Raw genomic sequence first — 26,234 nt, 5'->3', positions numbered from 1 at the left:
CTTCTTTAGCTCTCTAATTTCTTCTTCTTCATCTCTTTCTGTCTTGATTTATTGGGATAATATAAAGGTGAATTGCTGATAAAATTGTAGATTTGGTTAGAATTCTTAGATGACTTCATTTATTAAATACTCTTCAATGAACACATGGTAATGGTAGGAAGAGAGGAAAGAAGACAAGTTTATATTATTTTAGGGATGGGCATCAGCAAAGTGAACAAGTGCTCCCAGGGGCCACAGCATGAACAATTTCGCATTTATTTATTCTCTTGTAAACTATAATCAAATATATGTTAGTAATTACATTAATATATAACAATGTAATATATAATATGGAATAATTACATTTGTTAGAGATTGTATTTATTTGATTGTATATGTTGTAGAATCCATTGCTGCATATTGTAGAAACAGTAAAGAAGGGCTGACTAGAGCATCAACATGCTGAAGGCAATAGAAAGCAATATCAACTACTTGCTACAGCAACATATACTGTATACTAAGATCAAAATGATGCAGAGATTAGCATGTCTCCTGTATAAGGATGACAAACAAATTGCTAAAGCATTTCATATTTTAAAATATTGCAAGTGTATATCTATATGGCAAGGAAAGGAATAATAAAATGTGTAGAGCCAAACTCTCTATTTCTAGAAGTCTGGGACCACTTAGAATATGAAGAAATGCCTATATATACTTTAATAGCTCCTAAGAGATTATTGTTTGTCTCCTTAGTCCATATGTAAGGAACTCATTTAGTGTGCAGAGCAGTTTTGTAGTTGTAGGAGATATTGTGAGATATTTAACAGAGTCCAGTTCAGAGTTTGATGCAGCATATCAGGAAGGTTCTAGAAAATACTAGAAATATGCAGAGGAGGAAGGAGCTGGAGTGATAGGAAAATAGTTAAAGGAAAGCTATTTTTCAGATCCAGTATCCTTTGAGTTCACACCTTACTTTGATTTTTATGTGTAGCCATGTAAAAGAGTTCTAGCCATGTAATATTGTCAGTCCCATGATATGTGCTATTTTCAGGCCTCATCTACAAAACTCTCCTAATCATTATCCTTTCTCTTCTTGCACTAGTGACACTGGAAGCCAAATATCAAAGTTAAGCAGAATCCGTGGCAGAATCTGTATTCCTACATCAAGAGAAGAGCTGCTTGACTATCATGAATACCTAATTTGGACTTTAGGAGAGAAGAAACAAACTTTTGTCAAGCCACTGATTTTTTAGTTTTGTTCTTCAAATCACTGTTATTATCATTATTATCTTTTTATTAATTTTGGTTTATTAGTCAAAACAATATACCTTTCTAAAATAAAACTCAGTATATCATGTTAACTGTCATGAGAAGATGAAAAGAAAAAACGTCCCCACCCTCACTTCCCCACCTTATCCAAGCTGATGTCATAGTTGAGAATAGAATTGTAGTTACTAGAAGTTGGGGAGAATAAGGAGAATGTGACCATAGAGGAAGGCTCAACAGTAAGTACCAACTTACAGTTAGGATCAAGAAATTCTGATGTGCCATTATGGAGATAGGTGATTTAGATGATGAGAATTTATTGGTTATTCCCTGAAACTAGAAGAAAATAGTCTGAAAATTTTCAGCAGAATAAAATGTTTGTTTTTCTGCCACAGAAGCATATGTTTAAGTAATAGAGAACAAGAGTCTGGAAAGTAGGGTGCAGCAAAATATAGACAGTAAAGACGTCCTGGAGTCAGAATATAATACAACTGGTTAAACTATAATATTGAGCAAAAGGATCAAAAAGTTAGTTGTCTCAGTTTATAGAGCCTGAAGTAAACCTACTGAAGTGTAAAGGTAAGGAGAGTGGTAATATGTCTTAGGATAAGAAAGATTTGTTATTGTTTCTGCATTGGTGGAAGTGACAATGGATGGGGTGGGAAAATTGTGGTTGAGGTCAGAGTGGAGGCAGAGATTTCTTTCCAGGAGAGGCTAGTTGAACACGTGAGCTGGTGGTGCTGGTGATAAAGGAATAGGCTGAAAAAAATGAGCCACGGGAATGTTGATGACTGTGGGAGCACTGAGGAAAGGGAGAAGCTGGAGATAACTTTTAGGTCTATACTTTAGAGCAGTGAGTGTTCCTTTGCCACATGAGTTTGAGGCATACAGAAAAGGAAAGAAATTACCATAGTATCTAATATGTTCTACAAAGATAAAAAGAACAGTTAACATCAAACTACAGCAGCATTCCTCATGTTCACAAATCCATTTTGTCTTCCTAGGTACATAAACTATATTTTCAATCCTTTCTTGGAGCAAGGTAAAATAATATGGTTAAATTCTAGACAACAGCACATAGTTGTAAATGGTATATGCAATTTCCAGCTCAATCCATAAAATCCTGTATTTTATTCCCCAGCATCTGTTCTGTGGCAACCTTGGAAACTACATATTCCAAATGTTAAACTGCAATATGGAAGAATCCTGTCTCTGTAAGTCACCATTTAGATGAATGAGAGCTTTCCTGAATAGCTATGCAACCAACTGAACTATGACTTAAAGTACAAATTAATATTTATTGTTTTAACCATAATGAACATAGTGTGTATTTAACCAGAATAGCCAATGACACAAATACTTTGTTATTAAGCAACTTTAAGTTTAATGTAGCATCTGTTTAATGGATGGGCTAGCCCTAAAATCAAACTTCATTCATACTCTGGTGGAATAACCCGTGATATCACAGGTTATTGTTCCAATAGGATTTTAGAACCTTTTCCTGTTTATTCTCCTATTTTTCAATCTTAGTTGGTAAATTCTGGTGGTTAGATTTTAAAATAGAAAACTTGATGGTGTATTTTGTCTATTACTTTCTTATTTGAAAAAAATCCTTTAACTGGTAAAAGAGGCTTAAAGTATAGATCTTATTTTACAATATCTTGTCTGATATACTGCTTGGTGTGTTAACAAATATAGTTTAGAGCCTCTCTTATTTTTTCTTTATTTGACAGCCAGTAAGATTTCTGGTACTGTTACATTTATGACTTCATAAATTGGAAATGTGGTCAGAAAGAGAAAACCATTATCACTTAGGAACTCATTCTGCAACAAGATTTTTACCCAAGATTTCATTGGAATTATGGTCTATATGTAGAATCTACCTTGATGGTTTAATGTTGAAATCTGAAGTGAAAGAATTAACTCTGAATGTACTTTTGAAACCTCATTATTTTCATCATAGATTGAGTAATAACAGGCAACATTCTGATTATAGAAACTAGGTAGAAATGATCTCTGTAAACTAAATTGCTAACCTTAGTTTATTTCACTTAGTGTATCCATTGAATGAAATTTTGGTGTGCTGGAAAGTGGCAGTTAAGATACAGCTTAAACATTTTCCCAATATGAATCTGTATTACATTTGTGATTTTTGTGCTAGTGGATATTGAACCTGGTATCTTAAGCATGGTAGATAAGCACTGTCATTAAGCTATATCTCTAATCCTATATATATATATATATATATATATATATATATATATATATATATATATATATATATATATAATCTATATATATATATATATATATATATATATATATATATATATATATATATATATACACAAAGATATATGAACATTTAAAACAGAAGCAACACAGAAGTGTATAGAAGTGAAGTGCATCTCAAAACCTATCAATAATAAAGAACTGTTAAAATTCTGAAGTAGATTTTTATGCCTTCTTTATTTCCATACACAAAATAGTCCTCAGACATATATACAAACACACACATAAATAGAATCAAAATACAGATGTTTGTAATTTACAATTTTACTCACAAGCCTGAAATGTGGTTGTCTCATGTCTGTAAAGAAGAATCACTTTAAAAACACTATGAAATAATCTTTTATAGAAAATACAATAATATAACTAGTGTGGAACACTGAGGTTTCTAGTTTTTCACCATTGTGAGAAATACTGCCATTAACTAATGTGTATATATTTGGGTTTTTGTGAGTAGTGTAAATTGCTATGGTGAATTTGCTTGGAGGGAGGAAAACACATTTAATATTTCTAAATTTAATAGTATTGGAAAGAGTGTATCTATTATGACCAATGCATAGGAAAGGCAGTAGAGAGGATAATGCCTACTATTATAGAAACTGAAATAAAGAAGTCCATGAATGAATTTGTGCTGTTTCTAAAAGCTATTCTGACTCCTGTATTCCAATGTTAGAGTCTGTATTCCAATGTTAGTCTCTGTATTCCAATGTTAGACAAGATTTCCTGATACACAGGAAATGAAACTAATATGTAAATGTAGTATAGGTAGAAAGACTAGAAAAGATTTTTGTTGGAGTAAGACAACTGCATAACTTGTTTGCATTCAGTCCTCTTCTCTTACTCTGAGATGATCTTGTGGAATCTGAGATTACACTTGAGGTACTATAGGATTTGTGAGGTTCTCCATGAGTTCCTCACATATTCTATCTGATTGCTTCACTGTTGTTTTATTTCCATGTGAAGAAGCTAGTAGCCTTTACTGTATTCATTTCCTTCTCTTCTTTCTTCTGCCTGTGTTAGCTGAAAAATACTCTGAAATGTTGAATGAGAAGTTGGAGTAGAGTTAGAGTTGAGAAACTAGGTTTGAGAGTCTCTATTATAGCAGCATTGACAACAAGAAAAACAAATTAGAGAACTAAGGGATCATCGCTGGTTTGTCTTTTGCTTTCTGAAGGTCTGATGTAAAACACATCTGCATTGTGTAATGTGTTTTTTAGATCCAGGCTCTTTCTTTTGTGGTTTCCAGGGTTGTACTCTAAAATGCCTCAGCTTAGAAGAGAGACTCATTTTCTACTGATTATAATTTGTTCTGCTTTCAGTCCATGTTCACATGATATTAGCCTTATTACATGGAGACAAGAAAAGTGAGTCAGCACACAGTAAGTATAACTGTATGTAGAAATCAGGCCTGGAGTCACTTCACATCTCTACGGCTAACTGCTGTGTCAACTTGACAAGATTGTCAATAATTTAGTATCTTAGTTTTCTTGTTTATAAAATAAGGATAAGAATATGACTTTTCAGGCCTGGGAAGGTGGCTCAGTGGTAGAGCGCTTGCCTTGCATGCTTGAGGCCTTGGGCTCAATTCCTCAGCACCACATAAGCAAAAAGAAAAAGGCTTGAAGTGGAGCTGTGGCTCAAGTGGTAGAGCGCTAGCCTTGACCTGAAGAGCTAAGGGACAGCGTCCAGGCCCAGAGTTCAGGCCCATGACCGGACCCCCCCCCCAAAAAAAAAGAATATGTCTTTTCAGCAAAAGATTATTTCATAGTTTTTCAAAGTTATTCTTATTTACTGACATGAAACAACAACTGCATTTCAGGTTGCTGAATAAGTGACTATATGTAAAGGCACATAGCACATTCTTTTTTTGGGGGGATGGGGGGTGTTCTGATTGTGGGGCCTGAACTTGGGGCCTGGATTGCTGTCCCTCAGCTCTTCAGCTCAAGGCTAGTGCTCTACCATTTGAGCCACAGCACCACTTCCAGCTTTTTTCTTTTTGCTTATGTGGTGCTTAGGAGTCGAATCCAGCGCCTCATGCATGGAAGGCAAGCGCTCTACCACTGAGCCACCGTCCCAGCCCCCATAGCATATTCTTAAGAAGTGAACCCAGGCTCTGGGGGCTCACATGTATAAGCTTAGCTGCTCAAGAGGGGTTTGGAGTAGGAAAATCAGTGAGATTCTTACCTTCAACTAATCAGAAAAATGTTGGAAGTGAAGGTATGGTCAACTGAGAACTTGAGAATTCCAAGCCATGAGTTGAAACTCAGTTCTAGCACAGGAAAAAAAGAGATAGATTCTAGTATTAGTGGTAGTTGCACTGGGAATAGAATCATCAATCATGGCTATTGACATGAAAAATACAGAGAATACCTTTAATTGGTACAAAGAATGTGTATAGGAATTTGAGAGAATCAGCTTACTTTCAGTAAAGTTGAAAAAGTAACAATTCATGAAGAAAAATGCATTTGAGTAGGGTCCTAAAAAATGTGTTCCTTTTCCACTAAATCTGTGAAGAAAAATGCAATTTGCAGAATAGGGTGCCAGAGGGAACAAGGATATTGCTGAAGAAATTTGGTGAAATTTGACCTGAAATGCAGTGCCAATTAAGACAAATAGCAAGCTGATAAAAGTTATAAATGAGGGCTAGGGACTTGGCTCAGTATTGAGTGCTTGTTTAGCAATTACAAGAAGTTAATTCCAGCATCATGCACAGAAATCTTAAAATTGAGTAGTCTATGATTTATAAATAAATGACTGTGGTTCTTGTTTTGCTGTATGGGGAATGTGCTGTTCAGATGGGAGAGAACCTTGCCCAGGCCAGTGAGGAGCTGTTCAAAATTTGACCTCCTCTATCCTGAACAGGGAAGTGAAGAAGCTTTGAAGGGGGAGTTTATAGTTTCCTGACACTTTGAAGCACATGGATAGATTTATTTCTACTTCCTCTAAGGGAGAACTTCTCCTAACTCATTTTTCAGGACATAAGGAGTTAGAAATTACCCTGCTTATGGAACCAGACTTATTCTCACTTTTTATTTATTTCAGAGCCCAGTTTCTGACATTTGTATTTGCTCTTTATTTGAGGGCTTGTGAAATCTTATCTCTTTGGTTTGCTTGACTTAATCGCCCATTTTAGAACATGGATCTGCTTTTTCCCCCTGATTTTGAGGCTTCCTATGGAAGTTGACTCCTGCCTCATGGAACCTCTAGTCAAACAAAGCCCTGGATTCTCTTTTTAGCTTGATCCCAGGAGAACCTCAAGCGATGGAACTGTGGGATAATCTTTAAATGGGACAGACCAACTGTATCCAAATTTGTGTTTGTCAGCGAATGCTTGAATGACCTCATCTAGAACACTCAGTGTCTGTATATCTCAGACTGTCTTATTTGAAAATTGATTATAATAATCATAGTACCAGCCTCATGAGGTTATTGTTAGGATTTAATTGAGTAAAACTATGTCTAGAAAATCATTTCTTAATAATGTTAATGTGTTAGAATTTATTATCTATTGTAAGGGGTTCCTGTGGGTACAAGAAGATCAACATTAATTTGACCTAGGGGAGCAAAGAAGACCTCTAAAGAGATAATGATCTTTGAACATAAATTTGATCAACAGATCATTTCCTAAGGGATGCAATGAAGGGAAGGCAATCCAAGAAGAGAGAAAGCTGATGAAATGGTTCAGGTATGAAAAATTTAAGAAGTGTATTATGTGTGGAGCTCTGGATAAATTGTGGAAATGGGGTGAGGATGGAGAAGTTAGGGCAAATGATGTAGCTGAAGAGGGTGGGACAAAGGGAAACTGGGAAGGATTTTCAGGTTAAACCAGTGATTTGTAGTTTAGTTCTGGAGAAGCAGGATGCTAGTGACATTATTTAGGTAGGGAAATAACCATGATGAGGTTTGTAAGGTTCCCCTGGTTACAGTGTGAAAGATCGATTGCATTGAGCTTGAATGTTGGCAGGGAGTCACATTTAAGGAGTTATTTCATTTACTCATGGAGATAAATTAATGTGAGTTCTGTACAGTGGGTCATTAATATCACCTATGCTTTCTTTCCTTTGTTGTGGTGATAATTGCAATTCTCATACATTGCTTTTGTTCCACGTAGTCATTAGTCATTAGTTGACTTGAAAACCTTTATGCAAGCAAAGGATTTTAAAGTGTTGAAATGTATTTGACATGGTACTGAAGCTTTAATTGTGGCTATGATTCAAATCACCCCAGAATTAAGTCCATCCTTTGCTTTACTTGTCCCACCATTAGTAGTATCTCCGGGTGAGTGACCTCTTGGCATTTTTCTGCATGTGTTGGTTGGATTTAGACAGATTTCATTAAACATTTCGTTTTACTTGGCTTGCTTCAGGGTAAAGTCCAAAAGAACTCTCGATATTTGTTCCTTCCCCCCCTCTTCAGCTAACCTATGATTATTTTCTCAAATGGATCCTTTCACACATAGAGTCATTTAAAGAATTTTACCATCTTTTGATTCTATCAGTCTATCAAAAACTTTGTACAAGCTCTAAACAAGTCTGGAATTTGAAGTTACATGTCCTGTCAAAACATTTTTTTTATTTATAAACTCATTTTTCTTTGCTGTGTACTTCTGAAAAAATAGCATTAGCTCTCTATGGTTTTAGAAATTCCTTTTCTTTCAGAACAGCTAGGAAAAAACTACAAATAATAAAACAAAATAATCTGTAACAGACTGTTTTTTTTTTAATAAAAGGGGGGGGGGAACCTCATTTCAGAGAGGTAAGGTTGGTCAAGCATTTTAGGTAATGAGAAAGGGAATTTTTCTTAGCCAAACAGAAATGAGGGTTTTAGTGCTTTTAAGGGACTTCCAGAAAGTATTGGTGACTCCTCTTCGTTTTGATGTCTTTTCTGAGTCTCTCTGAATATGTTAGAAAGATCCAAGTAATTAAAGATCTTCAGTGTCTCAGATGATAAGGATTATCACTAAACTTTCTTTTTCCCACCTATATTGCCAACTTCTTTTAGAAAAGAAATAGTATGTGCATCTAACCTTTAGAGGGTCTTAAAGGAATAGGAGGGATTTCTTCACAAATCTGGACAAATTTAAAATACGAAATACAAAGCTCTATGGAATATTACTGGGATAAATGTATAACTAAAGAAAAGAAGTAAAAATTTCCCCACGTTTCTGTAGGTCAGTGAAATGTTAATAAATGTTGAGGGTAGCCTGTGGAAAGTTAATATGGTTAGGTGAGTTAAGGAATGTTCTACCCATCTTAAACAGAAAGCTAATGAGGATTATAGACAAAGAGGATTATAGATACCCAAAAGGAATAGATTTTCTGCTTATTTGACCACACAATGTTTTTCATGGGGTAGGTCAGAGGACCAGAACTCCTCATTTGGAGCACTAAGAAAATGTTTGGGTACATAAAACTAACATGTTTTAACATTAGAAGTTAAGAGTTTTCAGGCATAAATTCTAGTTGAAATCAAATACAGTGGGATACTGCAAAGCCATTGAAATTCAGGTTATTTTTAAGACATAAAAAATGAATATTCTTGGGCTGGGAAGGTGGCTCAGTGGTAGAGCACTTGCCTTGCATGCATGAGGCCCTGGGTTCGATTCCTCAGCACTACATAAGCAAAAAGAAAAAAGACAGAAGTGGCGCTGTGGCTCAAGTGGTAGAGTGCTAGCTTTGAGCTGAAGAGCTGAGGGACCGTGCCCAGGCCTAGAGTTCAGGCCCCATGACCGGATTCCCCCCACCAAAAAAAATGAATAATCTTGGGGGACTTACTGGCTCTGAATTGCTGTGGATGGCTTTAGGATATATTGTACTCTGACTCTTCCCATCACACTTTAACTAGACCTTACTTGCTTGGCACAGAGCATGAAGACTTTATGCTGGTTGTTGAGTATTTATCAACGACTTCTAGAATCTTACCAAAAATCATATGTGTCTTCTGAAATTGAACATGACATTGTAATCATTAATATGATTTACATGATGAAGTTAATAATAGAACTAATTTTATTTCTATATATGTTGACATACTCTGCTAATTCATAGATTAATTCCAAAGAAGGTGTACATAGTTTTGTTAGATTAACAATATGTGACTAAATTTAGAATTTCAAAGGCTAATAGAGTCTTAATATTAAGATCCATAGCAGTTGAAAGCTACTTATTATTGTATTTTTAAAAATAGTATTTTTAGACATATATAATGGACTTTTAGAAAAGGCAAAAACCACAGAAAACCAATGTTTTCTAAAACACACACACACACACACACACACACACACACACACACACACGAATGTTTTACCTATTTATGCAAATCTAACTCCGTAAGTTTAAATAGTGACTTACTTATATTTTTAATGCTGGATTACGGAATTTGAATTTCAAGAAATTTGAACAGGATGAAATGACTAAATTTTGTAGAGGTAAATGTTATATTCTCTATTTAGAACTGTTAACTATCTCACTCACTGTGGAGCAGAATAATTTTACTTAGCACCAAGTATCAAAAATATCCTGGGCTTACCCATACAGTAAATGTGCACTCAAGTTACAAAAATGAGTCTAATAGGTGAAAGGGATGGCATCAGGTTCAACCCAACAATAGCTTTTAGTGAAGAAGTATAAGGTTGTCTCAGAATATTCAGAGGAATGAAATCAAGATAGGAAGAAATTTCCTATTGTGCTATAGGAAACGAAGCTAAAATTTTATGTTTTCTGAAACTCTAGGAAAACAAAGTTATAGAACACGATATATGCTTCAAATGGCAAGATTCAATCAGTAGATAGAAGCTCTCAGGGAATGGATTATATAGCTCTTTCAAAATAGTCTGACACTAGAACATTGAGGAAGTAATTAGGTTGGCAAAAGATTAGAGATTTCCCTGATATTATTGCTTCCATAGTGTGTAGTTCAATTTTAGGAAAATGTATTGAACATCTATAACATCTCTTCTAAATTTATGATTATAGGCTCGTAAACGTAGAATTAGGTGCATTAACTAATAGTTTTAATTAGGTGACAATCAAAGGACAAGGGAAAATTTTGGAAGGAACTTGGAAATAGTACTGAGGAGAAATGAAACAAAATATTATTAAAATGAGTTTTAAGAGTTTTCTTGAGCATAGTCTGACCTTGCTGTGGAATTTTCTTGAGAGCTATTTGCCTACTTTATGGATATCCACCAATGTGCAGCCATGGGTAAGGTTTTGAGGATAGATGTGTTTGAAATGGGATACATGAAGAAAAGTCTAACTACAGGACTATTAACACCATCTCTTATTTGTATACGCATCCTATGTGCCTTCTATATGTAACACCTAGGATATTATAGTAGTGAAATAATTCAGTGAGACTGTAAGAATTTCTTGTATGCCAGAAAAGTTCTACACTGAAATTGGCTTTGTCTTCTAGAGTAGTGTAGACAATAGTTTTCACTCATAATTTCTTTTGGGGGGGAGGAGAGGGTCCGGTCATGGGACCTGAACTCTGGGCCTGGACGCTGTCCCTCAACTCTTCAGCTCAAGGCTACTGCTCTACCACTTGAGCCACAGTGCCACTTCCGGCTTTTTTCTTTTTGCTTATGTGGTGCTGAGGAATCGAACACAGGGCCTCATGAATGCAAGGCAAGTGCTCTACCACTGAGCCACCTTCCCAGCCCCTTCACTCATAATTTCTTTGAGGTTGATTTTAATTCGTTTCATTAATCCGTCATTCTAAAAGGAAGGATTTTCTTTCTTCAATTGAGATATGTCACAGTGCTCTAATTTACTTGGTTTTTTATTAACTTGTGAAGAAAGAGGGCAAACAAATGTTTCAATATTAGTTTCAATAGTTAAACATTATTAAACTGGTTGCATTAATTTACATTCATTAATAGCAAATGCTTTTATTGCAAGCCATGCATTTTCTAATTAGGAATCTGAGGTTAATATGTTACTTAGGACTTAGGTAGGGATTTTAAATTTTATTAACTGCTTAATTCATCCTATTCTCTGGCTACAGTTGCCTTTCAAAGGTTTAGAACCAGAAGCTGTGACTGTTTTCTATGGAGGGACACTAGTCACTCACCTACTTAGAACGTCGAATAGAACTGTTTTCTATTGTGGTTGGAACAGTGTTGGCCTTTGATGCTGACATTACTGTGACCTTTGGAAATCATGTTAAGTGAGGTAAGGCAAGAACAAAAAAGCAAATGCTGCATAATCTCACTCGTGGTAGGACTTAAATGTTCAGAAATTGAGAATAGAACAGTGATTTTATAAGAAATAGAAGTTAGGAATGGGAATGGAGAGATGGAAAAATATTGCTCCGTATGTAGAGAGTTATAATTCAGTAGAAGTAACTTGTAGTGTTCATGGTAGACTGACTACGGAAATATATACATGTTTCCAAAAGAGCAATGAGAGGAGTTTGATTGCTTTAACAGAAAGAAAGTATAACTATTTGAGGATATAGGGTTACTCTCATTGTTGGCATACAGAAAAGCCACGGAATTTTGAGGGTTAATTTATATACCTTTCCATTTTGCCAAAGTTTCAGATCAGCTCGAATAACTTGAGGGTGGAGTCTAGGGGATTATTTAAATACAAGATCATGTCATCTACTAAGAGGAAGAGTTTTTCTATTTAGATCCCCTTAAAGTTTGCATCTTGTTTTATTGTTCTAGCTAGGTATTCTAATATTATACTGAAGAGGAATGGAGAGAGTGGACAATCTGTCTCCTTCCTGAAATTTGAGGAAATGGCTTTACTTTTGCCATTAAGTATAATACTAGTTATAGTATAAGTTATAATGTAAGTTTGTCATACACAGCTTTTCTTATATTGAGGAATGTTCATTCCATGGATTCCTAGTTTCTGCAGAGCTTTCTTAATAAAGTGGTGTTGGATCTTGTCAAATCTTTTTTCTGCATCTATTGAGATTACTATGTAATTCTTATCCTTGCTCCTGTTGATGTGATGTATTACATTTATTGTTTTGTGTATATTGAACCAACTTTGCATCCATGGAATGAATCCTGTTTGATCATAGTGTATGATTTTTTTGATGAATTGTTGAAGTTGATTGGCCAGGATTTTGTAGTTTTGCATTAATGGTCATCTGAGAAATGGGTCTTGAGTTCTGTTTCTTTGATGATTCCCTGTCTGTTTTGAGGATGAGGGTTGTGCAGGCTTCCTAGAATGAGATTAGTAGTGAACTTTCATTTGCATTGAAGAGTTGGAGTAGTATCAATTGAGTTCTGCTTCAAAGGCCTTGTAGAATTCAGCTGTGAATGCATCTAGTCCTGGACTTTTCTCTTACTCTCCAGTTTTGAATTTATTTATTTTTAACATCCTGCAGCATGGAGAGCTGCTGCTGCCATGCCGCAGAGGGTGGGGCCACCTCTGGCTCTGTTTACTCTGTGAAGAAAGTTGCCCTGCCTTGGATGGTCCTTCCCCCATCTGGAAAGGTCAACTTTCCCCAGTATGGAGCTGAGTGCCAGTGGTTGGGTTGCTTTGCACTGTTGAATGGCTCAGCAGTGTCTAATTCTAAGGCCTGAGGTATCTACTGGCTGCCCTGGCTCCGTCTTTGCCAATATGAAAGATGACATTCTTCTGGGATGATAGGGGAAGAGCTACCTTCCAAACTCTGTTTTGTGAGAAGGAATGGGAATGCCTTTTTGGGTACTTACCTTCCCTTGGTTTTTCAGGCTATCTGTGATCTGCGTCCATCTGTGGTCAGCAGGATGAAGATTTTTGCTCCTGGTAAATTCAGACTGGTAGTGAATAGAAGCTGCTTGCACTCTGTTTCTGTCACCTTTTCCTCAGGCTCGGTCTACTGTTATGTTGGCAGCCACAGCCACTGCCACCTCGGTCACTGGTGTATGCTCAAATCTGCCTCCTTAAACAGGCTGCCTGAAATTTTCCTCTCTGGCCAAACTCTCTGTACTATGATGGCTCACTTGGGTGACTCTGAGCCTTGGATTTTTCACTGGAACACTAAAACTGGTTTCTTCATGATATCTCAGTTAGCTCCTAGGTGCGCCTCTGCAATCTTTGAAGTCCAAATTTTTTTTTAATTTTTTTATTGTGAAAATACTGTACAGAGGGGTTACAATTACATGGGTAAGATAGTGAGTACATTTCTTATCAATCATTGTAGCCTCCTCCTTTGTTTACCTTTCCCATCCATACCCATCCTCTCTCTCCCCCCAATTCTCCCCCCCCCCAAGTTGTAAAGTTCGTTTTCTACATGACGACTTGTACTTCTCATTGTTGCAACAGGTCCACCTGTATCCTTATTTAAACAACTTGTTTTTCCCCTTCCCCTCCACAAACTATACCGACATCAAATACAGTGAAAGCAGGGTTTATACTGTGGGGGAGGGACATACAAAGCAACAAAGAAATAATCTTATATATGCATTAGAAACAAATGGATGAAAGAAAAAAACATTAAAATACATATCTAAGGGTTCATTTTCCTCACATCATATTATCTGACCTTTTCTGCTTCACTCATACATATACTAGATATTACAAATAAGGGAAACCATGGGACCTATGTTTTTTTGGGCTTGGCTTACTTCACTTAATATAAGTTTTTTCCAAGTCTTTCCATTTCCTAACAAATGGGGCAATGCCATTCTTTCCGATGGAGGCATAGAATTCCATTGTGTATATATACCACATTTTCTTGATCCATTCCTCTGCTGAGGGGCATCTGGGTTGGTTCCATATCTTAGCTATGGTAAATAATGTTGCAATAAACATAGTTGTGCTGGTAGCTTTAGTGTGGTCTTGTTTGTGAGCATTTGGGTAAATGCCCAAATGTGGGATTGCTGGGTCATAGGGGAGCTCTATGTGAAGTCTTTTGAGGAACCTCCATACTGCTTTTCAAAGTGGTTGAACAAGCTTACACTCCCACCAACAATGCAGTATGGTTCGCTTCTGTCCACATCCCCTCTAGCATCTGTTGTTGTTAGAGTTCTTGATTTTTGCCATTTTAACTGGAGTGAGGAGAAAACCAGCAAGACCACAAAAAAGGCCAAGACACTGCACCCAAACTGAGAATCCAAGAACCATAGGAAGAACCCAGTTTTTGCAGCCCCCAAGAAGGTGGATAACATGGCAGGAACTCCCAAATACCTCTCAGTCCTATCTATCAACATTAACGGACTTAACGATCCAATTAAGTGACATAGACTGTCTAGTTGGATTAAAAAACAAGATCCTTCTATCTGCTGCCTTCAGGAGTCACATCTTGCCCATAAAAACAAACACATTTTCAATGTTAAAGGCTGGAGAAAAATCTACCAAGCAAACGGCCCCCATAAACAGGCGGGAGTTGCAATCCTAATATCAGATAAAATAGACTTAAAATTAAAATTTGTGAGAAGAGATAAAGAAGGTTGCCACATACTAATTAAGGGATCTCTCCTTCAGGAGGATATTACAATTTTAAATATCTATATGCCAAACAACGGAGCACCCAAATTTATCCAAGAAACACTACTTTCCCTCAAATCCCACATAGATCCAAAGACATTAATTGTTGGGGATTTTAACACACCACTCTCCTCACTAGATAGATCAACTTGGCAAACACTCAACAGAGAAACCACAGATCTAAACAACTGCATAGATCAACTAGATTTAACAGACATCTAACAAATATTTCACCCAACCGCATCAGAATACACGTTTTTCTCAGCAGCACATGGAACGTTTTCTAAAATAGACCACATTTTAGGCTACAAAGCAAACTTGTCTAAATTCAGAAACATTGAAGTTATTCCTTGCATTCTCTCAGACCACAAGGGAATAAAATTAGAACTCAACACCAAAAGCCACCAAAGAAAGTCCGGTAACACATGGATGTTGAACAACACACTGCTGAATCATGAGTGGGTCATGGAAGAGATTAGAAAGGAAATTCACAGGTTAATGCTATTCAACAAAAATGAGCACACAAATTACCAGCTCTTCTGGGACACAGGAAAGGCAGTACTCAGAGGCAAGTTTATAGCTCTGAGTTCCTACATCAACAAATTGGAGAGATCTGAAACCAACAATTTAATGAGACATCTGAACCTCCTTGAAAAAGAGCAGCAAGATAATCCCCAATCCAGTAGACAGAAAGAAATAATTAAAATTAAATTAGAATTAAATGAATTAGAATCCAAAAAAACTATAGAAAGAATCAACAAAACAAAGAGTTGGTTCTTCAAAAAAATTAACAAAATTGAAGTCTAAACATTTTTTTTGATTAAAAAGCAACTTCAGGAGAAGATATAGATGTATGAATATATGTATATGTATATATGTGTGTATACATGTATATATGTGTATATACACACATGTTTATGTATGTATGCACATATACACACGTTTATGCATGCATGTATATATGTATATAACATATATCCATGTATGTATAACATATATACATGTATATAACACATGCAACATATATGTAGATATACATACATAATATATAACATGTATATACATGCATATGTTGTATATGTATACATGTATATGTATATGTATGTATATATATGGAAGTGGTGCTGTAGCTCAAGTGGTAGAGTGCTATCCTTGAGCTGAAGAGCTGAGGGACAATGCCCAGGCCCAGAGTTCAAGCCCCACGACCGACCAAAAAAAAAAGAAAGAAAGTAAAAATGACTTGTACATTTACAGGACACTCACAGTCTGCAGTTTATGTTTATATATATCGAAATCCCCTTCTGAGAATATAGTGAAAGAACCAAGATATGGGAATTTAGTTTTCTTCTTTCTTCTGTTAGATAATATAGTAGCTTTCAAGTCTCTTACAGTTCAGAATACTCTGAATAAGTGAGAGAACATCTAAAGATAAAAATTACTAGAATGAAAGCAACTGGTTTTTCAATGTGTGTGTGTGTAAGTGTGTGTACTTGTGCACATAGTGGTGTGTATCATGCATTAAGCATGTTAGAAAGTACAGACATAGCTGGTGCTTGGACAGCAAGCCTTCTGACCTCTGAAATAACAGTGTTGCTGTGTTCGTTCACCTGACAAACTTCCTTCTGTTTGGTTTAAGAATAAGCACCTTGCTAGATTCGTTTAGGTCTTTCCATGTCACCTAGCTGTTTAATTTGTATCACTGGCTAAATGTCACGCTGAGCTGCTGAAACCTGCCTGTGTTGCATTACATTCTGTACCCTTTCATTCCATATACCTAGTTTATAAGTGGTTAGTAAATTTCAGGTACTACTGATTCATTCTGTGCAGCCAGAGGTGAAAAGTTTAAACTCTGGAATCTTTGTGAAATAGATGGTCATTCAAAAGGCAGTTTTAAATCTTTTATGCAAAGCTAAAAGATTAAGCCATTACTAGAATAGCATAAAATTGATAAAGGACCTCCCCAAACTGTAGTAAATAGCTTTTTCACTGTTTTATGATATAGGCGACTCTGAGTTCCTGTGTGTAGCCTGTGCTGACCTGGTAGATAGGTAAACATTTATTACTGGGTTTTTTTTCAGTTCCAATTAGGATGAAGAGACATTGATCTGTTAAGTTTATCTTAACCTGTCAAGTCTCCAGCTGACAAAGATATATCTGGATGGAAACTCTTTCCTCTGTTTATGTGAAGTTCTCACTTTGCATATTCTATAAACCAATACAGTCAACCCTATGTCACTTAGTTCCTGTTTCTTCTCTTTTTATTTTTATTTTTATTTTATTTTATTTGAGAACATACTGTACAGAGGGGCTACAATTACATGGGCAGGATAATGCATACATTTCTTACCAAGCATTGCAGCCTCCTCCTTTGTTTACCCTTCACCTCCCTTCCCCGCCTCCCCCCTCCCCCCACCCAATTATACCCCCCTCCCCCCCACACCGACATTGTAAAGCTGGTTTTGACATGACATTTTGTACTTCTCATTGTTGCAACAGGTCCACCTGAATCCTTAAACGACTTGTTTGTCCCCATCTCCTCCACATGTTATACTGACATCAAATATAGTGAAAGCGGGGGTTACACTGTGGGGGAGGGACATACAAAGCAACAAAGAAATAATCTTATAAATGCGTTAGAAACACATGCATGAAAGAAACGAAAACATTAAAATACATATTTAAGGGTTCATTTTCCTAACATCACATTATCTGACCTTTTCCGCTTGACTCATACCTATACTAGATATTGCAAATAAGGGAAACCATGGGACCTATGCTTCTTTGGGCCTGGCTTACTTCACTTAATATAATTTTTTCCAAACCTTTCAATTTCCTAACAAATGGGGAAATGTCATTCTTTCTGATGGAGGCATAGAATTCCATTGTGTATATATACCACATTTTCTTGATCCATTCATCTACTGAGGGGCATCTGGGTTGGTTCCATAACTTAGCTATGGTAAATAATGCTGCAATAAACATAGTTGTGCTGGTAGCTTTAGTGTGGTCTTGTTTGTAAACATTTGGGTAAATGCCCAAAAGTGGGATTGCTGGATCATAGGGGAGATCTATGTGAAGTCTTTTGAGGAACCTCCATACTGCTTTCCAAAGTGGTTGAACAAGTTTACATTCCCACCAACAATGAAGTAAGGTTCCTTTCTGTCCACATCCCCTCCAGCATCTGTTGTTGTTAGAGTTCTTGATTTTTGCTGTTCTAACTGGAGTGAGGTGATATCTCAATGTTGTTTTGATTTGCATTTCTTTTATGGCTAGGGATGTTGAACATTTCTTCATGTGTCTATTGGCCATCCTTGTTTCTTCTTCAGAGAAGCTTCTCTTTAAGTCTTTCGCCCACTTATTTATTGGGCAGTTGTTTCTTTGAGGATTTGTTGTTGGGTGGTTTAATTTTTTGAGTTCCAAGTATATTTTAGATATGAGACCCTTGTCCGTTGTATGGCTAGTAAAGATCTTCTCCCAAACGGTGGGCTTTCTATTGATCTTGCTAGCTATGTCATTTGCCCTGCAGAAGCTCTGCAACCGTATACAATCCCATTTGTCCAATCTTTCTTTGATTTGTTGTGCTTCCGGGTCTCTATTCAGAAAATTTCGGCCTGAGCCAAGGAGACCTAAGGTTTCTCCTATTCCATCCTGTAATGTTTTCAGAGTGTCTGCTTTGAGTTCAAGGTCTTTGATCCATTTGGAGTTGATTCTGGTGCAGGGTGATATATAAGGATCTAGCTTTAGTTTTCTACATGTAGTTAACCAATTTTGCCAGCACCATTTACTGAAGAGGCTGTCTTTCTTCCATTCTATTGTTTTAGCTTCCTTATCGAAGATTAGATGGCTATAGGTCTGTAGGTTCATTTCTGGGTTTTCAATTCTATTCCATTGGTCCTGAGGTCTGTTCTTATGCCAATACCAAGCTGTTTTGATTACTATGGCTTTATAGTAGAGTTTGAAATTTGGTATTGATATTCCTCCAGCAGTGTTCTTTCCGTTGAGGAGCGTTTTTGCTATTCGGGGTCTTTTATTGTTCCATATGAATTTTTGGATTGCCTCCTCTATTTCCTTGAAGAATGAGGGTGTAATTTTGATAGGTATCGCATTGAATTTGTAGATAGCCTTGGGAAGTATTGCCATTTTCACGATGTTAATCTTGCCAATCCAGGAGCATGGGAGGTTTTGCCATTTTTTAAGTTCTGTGTTGATTTCCTTTTTCAAGATTTTAAAGTTTTCATCATAGAGGTCCTTCACTTCTTTGGTTAAGTTAATTCCTAGGTATTTTATTTTTTGTGGGGCTATTACAAATGGAGTTGCTTTCCTAATTTCAGCCACACTTTTCTCATTGTTGGCATATAGAAAAGCCATTGATTTTGGGGGGTTAATTTTATAACCTGCTACTTTGCCAAAGTTTTGAATCAGCTTGAGTAATTTGGGAGTGGAGTCTATGGGATTCTTTAAATACAAGATCATGTCATATGCAAAGAGGGAGAGTTTTATTTCTTCTTTCCCTATTTGGATCCCCTTTATGTCTGCATCTTGTCTTATTGCTGTAGCTAGGCATTCTAATACTAGATTGAAGAGAAGTGGAGAGAGTGGGCATCCTTGTCTTGTTCCTGAGTTAAGAGGAAATGGCTTTAGTTTTTCACCATTGAGTATAATGCTGGCTGTAGGTTTGTCATATACAGCCTTTATTGTATTGAGGAATGTTCCATGGATTCCTAATTTTTCCAGAACCTTCATCATAAAGGGGTGTTGGATCTTGTCAAATGCTTTTTCTGCATCTATTGAGATAACCATGTGGTTCTTATTCTTGCTCCTGTTGATGTGATGAATAATATTAATTGATTTGCATATATTGAACCAGCTTTGCATCCCTGAAATGAATCCTGTTTGATCATGGTGTATGATTTTTTGGATGAATTGTTGAAGTCGATTGGCCAAAATTTTGTTGAGAAGTTTTGCATCAATGTTCATCAAAGAAATGGATCTATAGTTCTCTTTCTTTGATGAGTCCCTGCCTGGTTTTGGGATGAGGGTTATGATGGCTTCATAGAATGTGTTCGGTAGTGAGCTTTCTCTTTCAATTTCATTGAAGAGTTGGAGGAGTATTGGTGTGAGCTCTGCTTTGAAGGCCTTGTAAAATTCCGCTGTAAAACCATCTGGTCCTGGACTTTTCTTAGCTGGGAGGTCTCTTATTGCTGTTTCTATTTCAATGCTTGATATGGGCCTGTTAAGCTGGTTTAACTCATCTTGGTTTAGTTTTGGCATGTCAATATTTGCTAGGAAAAGGTCCATTTCTGTCAAGTTCTCAAACTTATTAGCATAAAGTTTTGAGAAGTATTCCCTTATAATGTTCTGAATCTTGGTTGTTTCCGTGGTGATGTTTCCATTCTCATCTCTGAGTTTATTAATTTGGGTGTGTTCTCTCCTTTTTCTGATAAGGTTTGCTAAGGGTCTATCAATTTTGTTAAGTTTTTCGAAGAACCAACTCTTTGTTTTGTTGATTCTTTCTATAGTTTTTTTGGATTCTAATTCATTTAATTCTGATTTAATTTTGATTATTTCTTTCCGTCTACTGGATTGGGGTTTATCTTGCTGCTCTTTTTCAAGGAGGTTTAGATGTGTCATTAAATTGTTAGTTTCCGATCTCTCCAATTTGTTGATGTAGGAGCTCAGAGCTATAAACTTGCCTCTGAGTACTGCCTTTGCTGTGTCCCAGAGGAGCTGGTAATTTGTGTGTTCATTTTTGTTGAATAGCATGAACATTTGAATTTCCTTTCTAATCTCTTCCATGACCCACTCATGATTCAGCTGTGTGTTGATCAGCCTCCATGTGATACCGGACTTTCTTTGGTGGCTTTTGGTGTTGAGTTCTAATTTTATTCCCTTGTGGTCAGAGAGAATGCAAGGTATAACTTCAATGTTTCTGAATTTAGACAAGTTTGCTTTGTGGCCTAAAATGTGATCTATTTTAGAAAACGTTCCATGTGCTGCTGAGAAGAACGTGTATTCTGATGCTGCTGGGTGAAATGTTCGGTAAATGTCTGTTAAGTCTAGTTGATCTATGCAGCTGTTTAGATCTGCGGTTTCTCTGTTGAGTTTTTGCCGAGTTGATCTATCTAGTGGGGAGAGTGGTGTGTTAAAATCCCCAACAATTAATGTCTTTGGATCTATCTGGGATTTGAGGGAAAGTAGTGTTTCTTTGATAAATTTGGGTGCTCCATTGTTTGGCGAATAGATATTTAGAATTGTAATATCCTCCTGAAGGAGAGATCCTTTAATTAGTATGTAGCGACCTTCTTTATCTCTTCTCACGAATTTTAATTTGAAGTCTATTTTATCTGATATTAGGATTGCAACTCCCGCCTGTTTATGAGGGCCGTTTGCTTGGTAGATTTTGTTCCAGCCTTTAACCTTGAAAATGTGTTTGTTTTTACGGGCAAGATGTGACTCCTGCAGGCAGCAGATAGAAGGGTCTTGTTTTTTAATCCAACTAGACAGTCTATGTCGCTTAATTGGAGAGTTCAGTCCGTTAACGTGAAGAGATAGGACTGAGAGGTATTTGGGAGTTCCTGCCATGTTATCCACCTTCTTGGGGGCTGTGAAATCTGGGTTCTTCCTAAGGTTCTTGGATTCTCAGTTTGGGTGCAGTTTCTTGGCCTTTGTTGCGTTCTTGTTGGTTTTCTATGTGTAGGACATCTTTAAGAATCTTTTGCAGGGCTGGTTTGGTGGAGATGTATTGTTTCAATTTTTCTTTGCTATGGAAGGTTTTTATTTGGCCTTCAGTTATGAAGGAGAGTTTAGCTGGGTACAGTATTCTTGGTTGATAGTTGTTTGTTTTTAGGGCATGGCATACGTCATTCCAGGCTCTTCTTGCTTTGATTGTCTCTGCTGAGAAATCTGAGGTAATTCTAATTCGTTTCCCTTTATAGGTGATTAACCTTTTCTCCTTGACAGCTTTAAGGATCTTTTCCTTGGTCTGGGTTGATCCTGTGTGGATTATAATGTGACGGTGGGATGTCCTATTCTGGTCTGGTCTATTTGGGGTTCTAAAAGCTTCTTGTATCTGAATAGGCCTCTCTTTTTGTATGTTTGGGAAGTTCTCTGCTAGGATCCTGTTAAACAAATTTCCTAGACCATTAACTTCTGTTTCTAGGTGCTCCTCTACACCCATTATCCTTAGATTGGGCCTCCTGATGGTGTCTTCCAGGTGTTGGATAGACCTATCATATTTCTTGGACTTGTCTTGGATGGTTGTATGTTCTTTCTCTATAATATCTAGGCTGTCTTCAATCCCTGAGATTCGATCTTGTGCATGGTCTAACCTGTTGTCAAGACTCTCTACTTTGTTTTTTATCTCTTTTCCTTCTAATTGGTCAGCTTTGATGGCTTCAAGTTCTTTGTTGAAGCTCTGTTTTAGGTCTTGTATGAATTTCTTTACTTCCTTAATTTGGTGTTCAGTGTTTGTTCTCAAATCACTTAGTTGATTGGTTATGGTTTCTTTGGACTCCCATTCCTTCTGTTGGGTTCCATTCAGCATTCCCTTTGTGGTCTCCCTGACTTCCTTCAGCTCTTTGTTAATGGATTCCATGAATGTCTTTAGTGATCTTTGTGTATTCTCTACCTGGTCTCTTAATTCGTGAATTACTCTTTGATTAGTTTCCTCCCTTCTGTGGGATTCCTGCAGTTCTCTTTGAGTGTTCTCTGCCTGCTCACGCCATTCCTCCCTTTCTCTTTGAGTATTCTCAAGTTGTTCACGCAAATCCTGTATCAGTTTTTGAGAAGCTTCCTCACGCTTATGATATTCCTGTATAATCTTCTGGGATGCCTCCTCTCTCTCCCTATCACGCTCATACAGAGTCCTTTGTACATTGTCAAACTTCTCATTTATCATGTTTGCTATTAGTGTTTGTAGAGCTATTTGGGAACTCTCCTCTGGATTATTCTTTATCTGTTCTAATCCCTGATTATCAAGGTTGGGAATTGAGATACCCGAATTTGCCATTTTTCTTGTGTTTTTCCGGCTTACTCGGCCCATTTGAGATAAAGATTGCACCAGTTTTGTGCTAGAACACTATCTTAAGGCAACCATCAACCAAAGTTTGCATTTGTACAGTCAATAGTCTACAGATACAATCTAGTTCAACAGATACATCTATTCAACATCAAACGACTATATGTTAAAGGACTTCGAACCGCAGAAAAGAATTTGGAAAACCAGAAATTATTAGGATTAGGGAGAGATGTGGGTAAAAAATAGGAATAGATTGGTGTGGGGAGGCACAGGGAGAGTTAACTATGTCCTAATCACAGTGCAGGAAATGAGTTGGGTAGGATGCAAGTAGAGAGAGAGAGAAAAAGAAGAGACGGAAAGGGGAATAAAGAGAGACTAGAAAAAGAATAGAAATGTAAAAATTAATGTTATTATAGAGGTTAAAAGACCGTCTATTTAGAGAGGAATGTGAATATGTTCAGAGAAGGGGAGGGACATAGAGGAGTTGTGAAAAGCTTTAAGGATGGGAACGGGAGAAGAATATATCAGAAGTTCAGTAGAGCTAGATAAAAAACAAAAAGATAATTAAGAAAGAAAGAAAAAGAGAAAGAAGACAAGAAAAGAAAGGAAAACTCTTATTCACGTATTCCTAAAATAAAAATTATAAGATGAGAAAAAAAAAAAGGTTACTGGAAAACAATTATTTTTTCAGAAGAGGCAAAGATTAAAGATTAATAAAAGTTTTAGAAGGGAAAAAAATTTATATATATATATATATATATATATATATGGTAACAAAAAACAAAAAACAAGCAAAAAAAAAAAGAAAAGAAGAAGAAGAAGAAAAAAAGAAAAAAGAAAGAAAAAGAAAAAAAAAAGAAAAAGAAAAAGAAAAAAAAGTCTTTTGATTTTTTTTTTTGGGGGGGGAGGAGTGGGAAGAATCCTGTATCTCCCTTTTGTCTGCAACCAGTCTCTTGTTGGAGTCTCTGGTCAGCTTGAGGTCCTGTGGCTTGATTGGTTTCTTAAGTCGGTTGGTTGGAAGAGGCAGAAAAATGCTCTGCTTTACCCAAGATTTTGAGATCCCCCTCCCAGGTTAGTTTTCTGGGAGGGTGGTCTGCTTTGAGAGTCACAAAAGAGGGGGATGTGGTGATGAGGCTAGGTTCTGGGTAGAGTTGAGGCCTTTCAATATACAGTAGCTTTTCCCTGGGGCTATTTTGTGATAAAGCTCACAGCGCCCAGCCTGGAGCCATTCTCAGGGTTTCTGTTTTTCAATTGATTGTCGAGGCTGCTAGAGGGAGGGGCAGCCTCTGGCTCTGGTTACCCAGTGAAGCAAGGCACTCCGATGGCTGGAGCCTGAGCTGGGTGACTTTTCCCTGGATGGAGCTGAGTCTGGCAGGTCACTTCGCCGTTAAGTTCTTGTGACCTGCTAAATGACTCATTTTATTCCAAGGCCTGAGGTGGAGCTAGCAGCTCCTCCGAACTTTGTCGGTATCCAAGATGCAGATCACCGGTGCTGGGGGGGGAGGGGTGGCCTTCCCTCCTCTGCTCCCTGAGGAGTGAGGATGTCGGGCTTGTACTCACGCCGAGTCTTGGATCCTGGGTCGTCTCTGGTCTGCAAACAGCAGGATGAAGATGTTCGCTCCTTGTCGGTTCTTGTTGGTGTTGAGTAGAATCTGCTCGTCCGCTGCGTCTGGCTCCTTCGTCCCCGACTCTCTGTGTCTCAGGTATGTCTCCGCGGCGGTGGTCGCCGCCGCCGCGGCGCCGCCGCCGGAGCGGCAGCTGCTGCGTTTCCTTGGTGCCGCGGCCCCGCCGCCGGAGCGGCAGCTGCTGCGTTTCCTTGGTTTCCCCTCTCTTGTCTAACTCTCTGTCCTGTGATGACACACTTGGTGTGATTCTCTGGCTTAGGACTGTTCACTGGAACTCTAAAACTCCTTTCTATGCGAGAGCTTGTTCAGATTCCAGCTTCTCCTCCGCCATCTTCCCTTAACATCTCTCTTTAAATCTTTAGCCCACTTATTTATTGGACAGTTGTTTCTTTGAAGATTTTTTGTTGGGGGACAATCCCCCTTTTTAAAATCTTTTACTTGAAAAAATCTGTGAAATGTTGGTAGAATTTGCAACATTCTAATATAGGCTGATAATAGTTTTGATTATAAACAAAATGGGGTGATTATAATTTTGTACTATATTGTAATATGCTGTATATAATATGGTTATGTCAGTGTGTTTTACAAAGCCAAAATTAAGGTATTAACAGAAGTAGTGAAGTAGTATAATGAACCACATCTCTCAGCTAACATGAAGACTTAACTATCTTTTAGGACTTAACTCTTGGTTAACCTTCCTCTCTACCCTATCACTTCCCTTCACCTGGCTTCTGCCATGTAACAAATTACCCAAATCCTAGCAGTTTAAAACAACTATTTGCTCATAATTTTATGAATCAGAAATTCAAGACAGGTATTATTTAATACTTTAGTGAGTTTCTAGACAATGGCTATCAGATATTTTCTGGGCTACATCATCTGAAAGCTTTGTCAGCATAGATGTACATAATGGAGCGTTTGAGGTTCTGGATCACTAATGCTGGCTGATACACACTGTGATGACTGAAAGCCCTATGTGTAATCATCTAAAGACTTATTTACTCACTGTGTAGTATCTGTGCTGAACTAGACAGAGATCATTCTTTTATCTAAACTATTACCATAGGGGCCCTCCAGCTGAGGTGGGGAACAACTAATGCCTTTTGTTTGCTGTTCATTTTAGTACAAGGTCTCAATTATTTCTAGTTTCTCAGCTTTTTGTGCACCTGGGACTATAGGAACACCCCTACCATGTTAGGCTCAATCCAGTTTTTTGGTGTGTGTGTGTGTGTGTGTTTATGTGTTTGTGTGTGTGTGTGTGTGTGTGTGTGTGTGTGTGTGTGTGTGTGTGTGTGTGTGTGTGTGTGTGTGTGTGTGGGTATGTTGGTCTTAGAGATTAATCTCAGACCTTGGGCACTGTCCCTCAACTATTTTGGTCAGGACTAGTGCTCTACCACTTGAATCACAGCTCTACATCCAGCCATTTGGTGGTTAATTGGAGATCAGGTTCTTACAGACTGGGCTGGTTTAGAATGTTGATCCTTAGATTTCAGTCTCCTAAGTAGCTAAGATTACAAGTTTGAGCTACTGGTGCCTGGTTCCCTTTGGCATGTTTGTGTGGGGCATTAGTGGAAGGGGGTGTAGAGTGGGGTGAGGCAGGGGAGTAGGAGGGCAAGGATGGTAAGG

General features: G+C 37.4%; 2 long non-coding RNA genes and 1 pseudogene across 9 annotated transcripts in view; 2 read left to right on the top strand and 1 right to left on the bottom strand.

Moving 5' to 3' along the window:
• Positions 1-478: 478 nt before the first annotated feature.
• Positions 479-576, top strand: LOC138836711 (U6 spliceosomal RNA; annotated as a pseudogene).
• Positions 577-3,814: 3,238 nt separating this feature from the next.
• Positions 3,815-13,462, bottom strand: LOC138836710 (uncharacterized). The gene is made up of 3 exons (XR_011375021.1): positions 13,211-13,462; positions 5,719-5,803; positions 3,815-4,566 (listed from the first exon to the last, which is right to left on the bottom strand). It is a non-coding gene; the product is annotated as an uncharacterized lncRNA (long non-coding RNA).
• Positions 11,535-26,234, top strand: part of LOC138836709 (uncharacterized) — a 27,837-nt gene continuing 13,137 nt past the window's right edge. For 6 of the 8 annotated variants that reach the window (XR_011375020.1, XR_011375019.1, XR_011375015.1 and 3 more), the window contains exon 1: positions 11,535-11,708. This is a non-coding gene — a long non-coding RNA (uncharacterized lncRNA). Of the gene's footprint in view, positions 11,709-13,228; positions 13,284-24,584; positions 24,687-26,234 lie in introns of all 8 variants that reach the window. The other 2 variants (XR_011375017.1, XR_011375016.1) reach the window with 2 other exon arrangements.

This window comes from Dipodomys merriami, unplaced genomic scaffold, assembly GCF_024711535.1.
Source record: "Dipodomys merriami isolate MVZ:Mamm:240054 unplaced genomic scaffold, mDipMer1.0.p SCAF_2540, whole genome shotgun sequence".
Taxonomy (NCBI): Eukaryota; Metazoa; Chordata; class Mammalia; order Rodentia; family Heteromyidae; genus Dipodomys; species Dipodomys merriami.
This window is presented reverse-complemented; position numbering and strand designations above follow the sequence as displayed.